We start from the raw sequence: 11,257 nt of genomic DNA, 5'->3' as shown, positions 1-11,257 counted from the left end.
TTGTTTATTTGAACATCCTGATTCCCTTGTCTTTAATATTTATTAGCCTAAATAACCATAACCAAAATATCCAGGTCTGTCATGCTTTAGGATCTCCTTGAAACATTTCCTTTGAGTTCCAAGCTATTTGAAAGTGTTGTGAGAAAATGCAGCGTGTTTTATGGATTTGTTTGCATTGTGAGAAAACACAGCACGTTTTTTTTTTTAAAATGTGCATTCGTTGTGAGGATTTGCAGCATGTGTGTTGTCAAACGGATCTTTTCTTAATTTGCTGGCGTTTTTTCGTAATTGCACGTGTTTTCTTAAATTGCAGCAGATTAAGCTCTCCCGGCCACCGTAAAATCCTCACCTTAGTGAGACACATAATTTGAAGGCATCATTAAAGTAAGCGGCAGATAAATTACACACTAATGCTCTGGATGAGAGTTTTGCGCAAACACCACTTATGATGAGAAGCTGATAAATGATTTGCCTCATCGCTTTCAACAGTCCCGCTACTGTCAGTTTTCATCTTCAAAGTTCAGCTTATGTACATCTTCCTAGAGTGAAGATCCACCTGCACAAGAATCCACAGCATTCAGCAATAAAAGAGTTCACATTGGCGCTGAAGAAAATGTGGACAGGTAAGAGTAGATGTGTCTACTGATGTTGATTCAGTTTAACTTACTTTTACCCTCGCAGGTATTTAACCCGGTGAAACTTACCAAGAGACTGTGATCAAGATCCGCAAAGCACGCCAGAGGATAACGCTACTGTCAGAAGACATGAACACAGACTGGAACATGAGAACAAATGGAGCTACCAGCACCTGTCAGAAAGGAAGCATGTGCCCTACAGAGAAGAAAGACAAGACAGACAGGGATTCCGACTAGCACACGCACACACACACATATACATTCTTCTATCGCCCGTTCCCCTTCGTCAACTTTGACACCAAAGGGTTCTTGTGTCAAACCTTCATTACACACTGTTCTCCCAAAGTCCTTTTTTTTCAGAGAACTGACACTAAGCTTTCACTGAACATTGGAATATATTATTTAATACTAACAACACGATTTTTTTGTTGTTGTTTGTTTTTCCATTAAATATTTTTAATAAAAATACATATATTTTTATTTATTCATTCATTTTCCTTCAGAGGTCGCTACAGCGAAATGAACCGGCAACTAAGCCAGCAAATTGTTTTACACAGCGGATGCCCTTCCAGCCGCAATCCAGTTCTGGGAAACAACCATACACTCTTGTATTCACACATGCAAGCATATGGCCAATTTTGTGTTCCCAATTCACCTATAGTGCATGCTTTTGGATTGTGGAAGAAACCAAAATCCACAGTAAAATGCCAACTTACCCAGCCAGGACTTGAACCAGTGACTTGTTATATATATATACAGCGAAATGAACCAGCAACTAATCCAGCAAATTGTTTTACATAGCGGATGCCCTTCCAGCCGCAACCCATCTCAGGGAAACATCCACACACACATTCACACACACACTCATACACTATGGACAATTTAGCCTACTCAATTCACCTGTACTGCATGTCTTTGGACTGTGGGGGAAACCGGAGCACCCGGATGAAACCCACGCGAAGGCAGGGAGAACATGCAAACTCCACACAGAAACACCAACTGAGCCGAGGTTCGAACCAGCAACCCAGCGACCTTTTTGCTGTGAGACGACAGCACTACCTACTGCGCCACTGCATATATATATATATATATATATATATATATATATATATATATATATATAACATGATAAAATGTGTAAATACTTTAAATAAAATCTAATCTATCCCTGAAATATAAATCTAAAAGTGGATTATCAAAAAATGTGAATGAATCCAAATGAAAGATACACTCACCAGCCTCTTTATTAGGTACAACTGCTTGTTTCTAAATTTGTAATATAAGCCAATTAAATAGGTCAAGCCGATCTGCTGCAGTTCAAACTGGGCATCAGAATGGGGAAGAAAGGTGATTTAAGTGACGTTGAATTTGGCAAGGCTGTTGGTGCCTGACAGGCTGGTCTGAGTATTTTAGAAACTACTGGACTGGGTTTTTACGCACAACCACCTCTAGAGTTTACAAGGAATGGTCTGAAAAAGGGAAAACATCGAGTGAGCGACTAGCCAGCTGATTGAAAGACAACAGTAACTCAAATAACAACTTGTTACAACTAAGGTATGCAGAAGAGCATCTCTGAACGCACAACACGTTCAACCTTGAGGCAGATGTGCTACTGCAGCAGAAAAACCCATTGGGTGTCACTCCTTTCAGCTAAGAGCAGGAAACTGAGGCTACAATTCATACAGGCTCACCAAAATTTGACAATAGAAGATTGGAAAAATGTTGCCTGCTTTGATGAGTCTCATGTTCTGCTGCCACATTTGGATGGAAGGGTCAGTATTTGGCGTCAACAACATGAAAGCATGGATCCACCCAGCCTTGTAACAGTTTAGGCTGCAGGTGGTGGTGTAATGGTGTGGGGGATATTTTCTTGGCACACTATGGGGACTATTAGTTCCAATTGAGCATTGTGTCAACACCACAGCCTACCTGAGTATTGTTACTGACCATGTCCATCCCTTTATGACCACAGCGCACCCATCTTCTGATGGCTATTTTCAGCAAGATAACTCGCCATATCATAAAGCGTGAATCATTTCAGACAGGTATCTTGAACATGACAATGAGTTCACTGTACTCAAATGGCCTGCAACTTATCCAGCATGTATTTTACAGCGGATGCCCTTCCAGCCGCAACCCATCTCTCGGAAACATCCATACACACTCATTCACACTCATACACTACGGACAATTTAGTCTACCCAATTCACCTGTACAGTATGTCTATGGACTGTGAGGGAAACTGGAGCACCCAGAGGAAACCCATGCGAACAAACAGAAACGCCAACTGACTCAGCTGAGGCTCGAACCAGTGACCTTCTTGCTGTAAGGCGACAGCACTACCTACTGCACCACCATATCACCCCTAATTCTAATCAAAATACAGTAATACAGTCAATACAGTACTAATGGCAGAATTAAGAATAGGAGATGAGCTAAAAACATTTATCAGGGTTATTTTGTTATATTTATTTATCCGTTCAACAGTATTAAAATTAATTTCACACATTATTCATTCATTCATTTTCTTGTTGGCTTTGTCCCTTTATTAATCTGGGGTTGCCACAGCGGAATGAACCGCCAACTTATCCAGCAAGTTTTTTTTTTTTTTTTTCATCCAGCGGATGCCCTTTAAGCCACAACCTATCTCTGGGAAACATCCACACACACACACACACACACACACACACACACACACACACACACACACACACACACTACGGACAATTTAGCCTACCTAGTTCACCTGTACCGCATGTCTTTGGACAGTGGGGGAAACAAAAGCACCCGGAGGAAACCCATGCGAACACAAGGAGAACATGCAAACTCCATACAGAAACGCCAACTGAGCCGAGGCTCGAACCGACGACCCAGTGACCTTCTTGCAGTGAGACGACAGCACTACCTACTGCACCACTACTTCGCCCTTCACACATTATATTATGAGGTATAAAATGATGACGTAATTAAATCCACAAAATGCATTTAAATGATGACATAATATCTGCCTTTTACAGGAATCGATTAATAAAAAAATGTGTTATCTACAGTTCAAATTACTTAATTATAACAATCTGGATGTTCAGAAAAAAAGGTATATATTATTTAAAGTGTTTGTTTTAATAATAGAAATGTCATAAACCGGTATCAAGGGACATTCTAATAAAGCGGTCTTGAGAATTTAAGCAAATCCAGCGCTTAAATGTGTTATTAATATTTAACCTCTAAGTCTGTCATTAGAAGTCATAAAATATCTAAGAAACATAGCACGCAGTTTGTAGCGTTTTAAGTGATAATTGTGATCCATTTTTTATGACTTCATATGGATTCACTGCAGAAACATACTGGGCCATTTACACTTTCTTGGAAGTGGTTAGGACTTAAATTTACACTTCATAAAATGATTCTGAATATTTTTCCACATCGTGATACTGTGTGTGTCTGAGTAGATGGCTCTCCGTACTGATGTCCCACCGTGAGATTGAGAAGCCTTTAAAATACTGTCTGTGTGAAATGTAAAATTTATGAGTCCCCCCCATGTCCCTGCTTGATTTATGTGAAATAATAATACACTATTTAATGCTTAAACATGGCTGCGAGCAATCTGTGGCTATCAAGATGTACAATGGAGTAATGGCTGCAAAAGACAAATCGCCCTGTGCACTGAGGATGCTTGTTTAAAGGTGCACGGCAGATATATTAAACTATATGTAATTGTACACTAACTCCACGCTGTAGGCAGAGAGAGATGGAGAGATGCAGATGGTCATTAATATAGTGAGAGTGAGAGAAAGGGGGTGGACACATCTCAGGCGGACTCATCTCTCAAGATGCCGCATCTGCAGATGTCTGTTTACTTTCAGCGAGGAACGTAAATGAAAAAAAAAAAAAAAAACAGAAGAAAGAAAAAACTTTCACAACACCAAGAACAAGTGCTAACAACAATATGCACAGTGTTAATTTTGAACAATATATATATATATATATATATATATATATATATATATATATATATATATATATATATATATATATATATATATATATTTTTTTTTTTTTTTTTTTTTATACCATTTAAGGGAATATTTCAAGTTTAAGAAGGATGACAACATCTGTACCACAAATAATTAAATAAATAGATAAATAAAAATGATAAATAAATTAATTAATTGATAAATTAATAATTATCAGTTTTATAGCAATACTATATGATGCATAGTATATATATATATATATATATATATATATATATATATATATATATATATATATATATATATATATATATAATTTTATATAATTTATATATATTATAATTTTGTACAATTGCCTAAATAAGTGGTCACGAATCACCTAAACAATTTTTTTAAGATGTTAACAGTCATGTATTTGTCCCACGTTGCGAAAAACATTATTACGACACTTATGTTTCTTTAAAAAGTGAAAATTGGTTGTTTTTTAGTGTTATTTTAGGTAAATTCGTTCGTCCAATTTAAAAAGAAATTTTGAAGCTACAACACCGCCATGAGATCATTGTGTACATTCCAGGATGGTGATTGGATGTCTGTACAGGTGAGTACAAAGTGACGTCATTGAGTTTTCAGCATTAATTTATAAGAAAGACTTGGTTCAAACCAATAAGCATGCTCTATTGTGAATAAGATACAACTTTATTAATATGAATGATTGTAACGCCACGTCAGCTGTGGGAGCCCTGGCCCGACTACTGACTCAGTTCCGCTCCCTCTGTGGCCACTTCCTGTTTTTGCTGTATTTCAGTGAGTAGTCAGGCCATGCTTTCTTGTGAAGTATTATCAGTTTAGCTGTTGTACCAAACGTTGGTCTTGACTGCATTCCTGTGTATGACCCTGCCTGACTTGACCACGTACGTTCTCTGTTTTTTCCCTTCTGATTGTCGTTGCACTGATCCTCTGCCTGCATTATTACTACGTCTACTGTATTTGCCCCTCTGCTTGTCGCTTGGTTTGGACTGCTTTCCTGTTATCGACTATTTGCCTGTTAATATGTTGATGTCTTTGTCTCATCCTTTTAATAAACTTGCACACTAGGATTCAAACAGAGCCTCAGCCACCTTGTTACAATGATACAGCTCCGAAGACTGTTTTTACCTGTTAAGCTGGATTTATACTTTCGCCTGGCTCCTTGGTTGCACCTTGCGAAACGGACAAGGCTTTTATACTTGCCGCATTCGCTGTTGTAATATTCCTTAAAATGACAGGGAGCAGGGAGAAACTGACTTTAAAGTAAGACAGATAAACAGAAAAGTAGAAAGTTTCCGGAACTACATCCTACCATTAATGCTATTCAGCATTTTAAAACTAATTATTTTTATTATTTTTATTTATTAATTTAATAATAATAAGGATTTTTATAAGCAATCAAGGTTTTTTAAAATTAAACTTTGGTGCATCACTTCCTTTTGTTCATATCTCGGACAGTTTTACCCATTAAATTATATTAAAATATTAATGACAACAGAACATGGGGAGCTATACAAATATATATTTTTTTTATTATTGCGAGAATAAAGGCCAAAAAAGTACACTTACTAAACATACAGATGTTACACATTACTGTCTGGCCAGCCTGATCTCATGAGAAAACGTAAGTATTTTACGTTTTGGCAGTTTAGTGGCTAATTCGTACAAATTCGTAGAAGTTCAGTCTTATGAAAATGTATGATTTTAAAAAGGAGGTGTGGCACCCAAACCCAGCCCAAAACCAAACCGTCATTGGGTGATGAGCAAATTGTACTAAATTTCACAAATTCATACGAATTATCCACTAAATCAAAAAGTTACGAATTGCCATGAGATTGCATAGTTTCTGTCCTTTACTTATGCTAAAAAAGCAATAATGGTCCAGCATTCCTGACCATTATGACTAATAAAGCCTAGAAAAACAGGCCGTATATTGTAAACCGGTTCAAATATTCCTTTCCAGTTTCCCCCACAGTCCAGAGACATGCGGTACAGGTGAATTGGGTAGGCTAAATTGTCCGTAGTGTATGAGTGTGAATGGGTGTGTTTGGGTATTTCCCAGAGATGGGTTGCGGCTGGAATGGCATCCGCTGCGTGAAAACTTGCTGGATAAGTTGGTGGTTCATTCCACTGTGGAGACCCCGGATTAATAAAGGGACTAAGCCAACAAGAAAATGAATGAATGAATGAATGAATAAATGGTATTTAGTAATAAAAATAATCAAATACTTTTATTTATGCTATATCTTATAATATACTACAGTATACATTAATGTTAAGGTATATATATATATAACAATTGGAACTTCAAATTATACTTTATCAAAATGTGATTCATGGATCTTTTTAATTAAATTTCATTACATATAATAACTTCCCCCAGATTTGGGCCATAAATAGTTGCATCACTTTGTTGTGAGGTTTGTGGGACAGTTTATCAAAAAGTAAATAGCGTAATTATAAGCCCATAAGTAACCACAGACAACTCTGAACACTATGTGATTATACACAAACACAGGTGATACACAAAATGGCTCTGTTCCAAAATCTACATGCTTCAGACATTTCAAAGCATCCATCCAATTCTAGTGTAGAAATATACTTAATTTTTAAGCAGTACTACTAACTAATTGAATGTTTTTCCTGCTATTTTAGTTTAATAGGAGGTTTATTCTTATGTATATTAAATTACAAACTGTTGCTGTATTTATTCATCCTTTTTTTAACGTTGGTGAATACAAAGTTGATTATTATGGTGACCTCTCGAGCTGTAGTTTGGAACATAGTTCCTGGCTGTGTTCTGTTCCCAGTTTTCCCCCCTATGCTTTATTCGTTTAGAACATTCTAACATTTAAACTTGGAATTATTTTTAAAAAGCATTAAAGTCATCTCTCTTAGGTGTAAGAGTTGTACTGTTCAGTAGCTATCTTCATGTTTACAATTGCGCTCACTTTGCAGTGCACTTTGAAAACATTGATGCCATTTCGAACACGGCAGTGGGTCATGACGAAAGCTATAGGTGACCTATTATTTAAAAGAGGAATTTATGTTACGTCTCCAAAGCTTGTGAAAACAAAAAACATAGCATACGTTATTTTGTTAATATTTAGAGTAGGTTTCTTATTAAGTATCTGTACTGTATATGACATGGGCCTGCTGGTTAGAACATTTTTGCAGTGGTTTGCATGTGTCAAATTGTAAAAGTACTTTAAAAAAAAAAAAAAAAAAAAAAAAACAATATCCTACTTAATAATAATAATAATAATAATAATAATCATCATCTTCATCATCATCATCATCTCCATAAATATTATCAATATTATTAAAGTAGTTTTTTTTATTTACTAATAAATCATAAATATTACATTTAATTTCTTAATAAATAGCCTCATTATTTATTAATTTATATGATTTATATATGATATTCGAATTGTATGTTTTAGAATAAAATATGTAATGTTCTCAATACTATTTATGAAGGAAACATAGGCCCTGCATGAGCCATTTACATATTTCAATTAATATGGAAAGCGAGAGCATGTTTTTACCAAAACTAATATTGGATTTTTTTAATCTGTGTACGTGTAAAACAGTATAATGTGCACAAAGAAATTATAGGGTTCTTCTCTAAAAAAGCTGTTAGCACCCCATTTAGAGCATCATTATGGGTGGTTTACGTTACAACTAAAGTGGTTCAAACAATGGATTTGTGACAGAAAAGCTAAAATTTTCAGGACACACTCGCCACTACATCGTTCTTTTCCCCAACGATGCATCGTACTATGATAGTTAAGCCGCAAGTTACGCCGTTACACTCCAGGGCTTTGTAGGTAGTCAATAATTTTTTTTTTTATTTATACGATGTTTAATAGCGATCTTTTCAATGATAAGAACTGGAGTAATACACTGTAAACCCTAATGTTGTCTTTACATAAACAATCAAGTAAAGTTGACTGAACATTACTTAAAATGAAGCATTTTGGTCCTGTCACCTACAAATATGAGTTAATTTAACTTATATACAATGAAAATGCATAAACTTAAGATTTCAAATATCCCAATTAATCCTTTGAAAAAAAAATAGGTCGTAGTCTTGACTGTAAAATTCTAATATGTGTAACCTTTTAGTGCAAGGTTTTTTTTTTTTCCTAATCGGAAAACAAGGCTTCATGTATAATTATTCACCATAATGGGAATAAATGGCTACTTATTTTTCTTTTAAACTTTTTTTTCATAGTATATAATTACACACAGAGACACATACAGTACGCTAAACTGAACAATTTAAGTATAATCTACCAAACCGGCAAGTTAAATAAACTTAAATATGCAAGTTTTAGGAGACTCCATTACTCAATTAATTTGAGGCAACGAGTTTACCCAATTAATTTCATTCAGTCAATTGATGGTTTTCAGTGTATACTAATATTTCTTTGTTTTAGATATATGGATAAATGGGACTCGTAGTTAATGTTAATGCGTTTTCTTATATGAATGACATTACATTTATTAGAGTATTTATTCATCTTAGTCAACATTAGTTAGTGAAAATACAATTGTTCGTTGTTAGATCATGTTAGTGCGTCATCTAAGGCATTGGAAAACAATGAGCCGTAATTAATCGATGTTGTGAAACATTGTTCATTGCTTGTTCATTTTAGTAAGTACATTAACTACTTGTCTCATATAGTAAAGTGTTGACAATAATTTCACCAAAGAACACACTGAAATTAGACATATTAAAATTATAATATTTTTATAGGCACCCCTTTAAATGTAACCGCTCATTTACTCCCATAAAAATTCCATTGAATCTATCTGTTTAGTCAGTGCTACCCAACATGGAACCCCGCTTAGTTTTGGAACAGAGCCTTTATGTTCCTGAATCTCCCTGGTGTGTCTTTCCTTCTTCATTCTCTGTTTTCCTGTCTTTATTTCTCCATGTCTCTACCTGTCCATGCCAAGACAAACCTTCTAAAGCTGGTGATTGAAGCTCGGCTCTGACTCCAGTAAACCACAGGTGCTGAACTCTTCTGGCAAGTCATAAAACATCCTATGCATGTTTTGTGTTGTCAGTGAGCTCTTTAATTTCGTTTTCTTTCTCTCTTTTTTTTTCCTTTCTCCATCCTGACCACACGATTCATTCTTCAGTGTTTATGAGTGGGGGAGACATCCAGCGTGTCTTTCATGAAATCAGTCGTCTTCAAACTCCGAGGTCCCGCTGTGCCAGCTGAGGGGACCCGCCCCCCCATACACCCTCCAGCCTCAAATGCCAATCCTCCAGCTGTCAATCAAAGCCACATTAAAGCAGCGTGACGTCACACAGCTGAGCGTTCTAGTCACCGGGAACACGGAGATGGCCCAGGGCAAAACTAAACAAACTTCCATTGCCACTTTGAACAGTTTAACAATGTGTCATTGTGTGGATGATCCTTGGGCTGTGGATAAATGTATTATATTTTGATTCTACAATAAGCATGTGTAAAAACATTGTGATACTTGCTATTGTGTTTTTACAAGTGTAAGTAGGAGCACACACACACACACATATTTGCATATAGTCGAAACTTTCAATGTACTTCTGTTGTTTTCATAGTGAGCTTACAATAATGTCAGTACACTAAACCTTAAACGTAACCCTAAATGAATAAGTAAATTACAATTACTCTTTGTAGTTTACATCAGAGGCTGCTTGGGGGCATTTATAAACTTTTTTTATAGAACTAACCCTTTTAAAGAACCTTTATTTTTAAGAGAATTAAACTCGGAATTATAAGAAAGCCCATGCTGCGAAAATAAGAATTGAACACGTCATGTTTTTTTTTTTTTTTTTTTCTGGGAATGATATTTCTAAAGGAGCTGTTAGCATAAAATTTAACCAGATTTTGGTAGAAACCCAAAACAATACAAACATAAAACAAAACAAAAAAAGTCCTGAAAAATGATGTAATAACAATGGAATGATACAAGGATAATGTACTGAACTACTGAGATGTATTTAATACTTTCTATAAAAGGCTTTGTTAATGATGGCAGCTTAAAGACGACTCTAATATGGAGAGTGGTCACATGCCTTGCTCAGGTGTGAGTGTTTTTTTTTTTTTCTGACTTCAACAGTGTGTAAAAATCTTGAAGGTTCTGTGGGTCTCGTCTATCAAATCTGAGCTTTATTTTGCATTTTTTATTGGATTCAAGTCAGGTCATTGGTTAGGCCATTCTACAGCTTGATTTTCTTTCTCTAAAAGCATTTGATAGTTTCCTTGGTTGTGTTTTGGATCATTGTGGATCAAATGTCCACCCTGGTTTCATCATGGTAATGTAGATGTTGGACTGAAGCAGCGAATATTCATTTACAATGACAAAGGGCAGAGGGTTGTTGAATAACTACTAGGAGAATTCAGCTGCTGTCTGGCCTGAAACCTCGCTTTCTTATGTGTTCAGTACTAAATCCCTGTGTCATTTTATTTCATTACACATAACTTCATTAGATTTGTTTCATGTCAACAGCGCCTTTAGAAATATGTTCTCAGAGAAAAAAATATATATTTTCAATACTTATTTTCACTGCTGTATATGAATGATATCTGATATTTTAAGTGTGTGTTTTGTTAATATGTTAAA

Source organism: Danio rerio, chromosome 24 (genome assembly GCF_049306965.1).
Source record: "Danio rerio strain Tuebingen ecotype United States chromosome 24, GRCz12tu, whole genome shotgun sequence".
NCBI lineage: Eukaryota > Metazoa > Chordata > Actinopteri > Cypriniformes > Danionidae > Danio > Danio rerio.
The sequence above is the reverse complement of the archived record's forward strand: the minus strand, read 5'-3'. Positions refer to the sequence as shown.